We start from the raw sequence: 250 nt of genomic DNA on the forward strand, positions 1-250 counted from the left end.
CCAGGGCGGCGCAGCCTCACAGTATGCCGGCACATGGGCAGCCGTGACTCAGCGAGCACCTGCGAGGATAATTAGGAGGGATGCAATTACGGTGGCATTTTCCTCCCTCCTGCCTGGCTCCTGCCCTTAAACAAGAAGGGCTGCACGAGGGATGCATCTGGGCGTCACTCTGGGAGGCTGCTATGGGGTCACCAGCAGTGTTAGGGTGTGGTGGCAGGGCCCTGCTCCCAAACCTGAGGGTGAACGTGCC

Source organism: Fulmarus glacialis, unplaced genomic scaffold, assembly GCF_000690835.1.
Source record: "Fulmarus glacialis isolate BGI_N327 unplaced genomic scaffold, ASM69083v1 scaffold18572, whole genome shotgun sequence".
Classification (NCBI taxonomy): Eukaryota; Metazoa; Chordata; class Aves; order Procellariiformes; family Procellariidae; genus Fulmarus; species Fulmarus glacialis.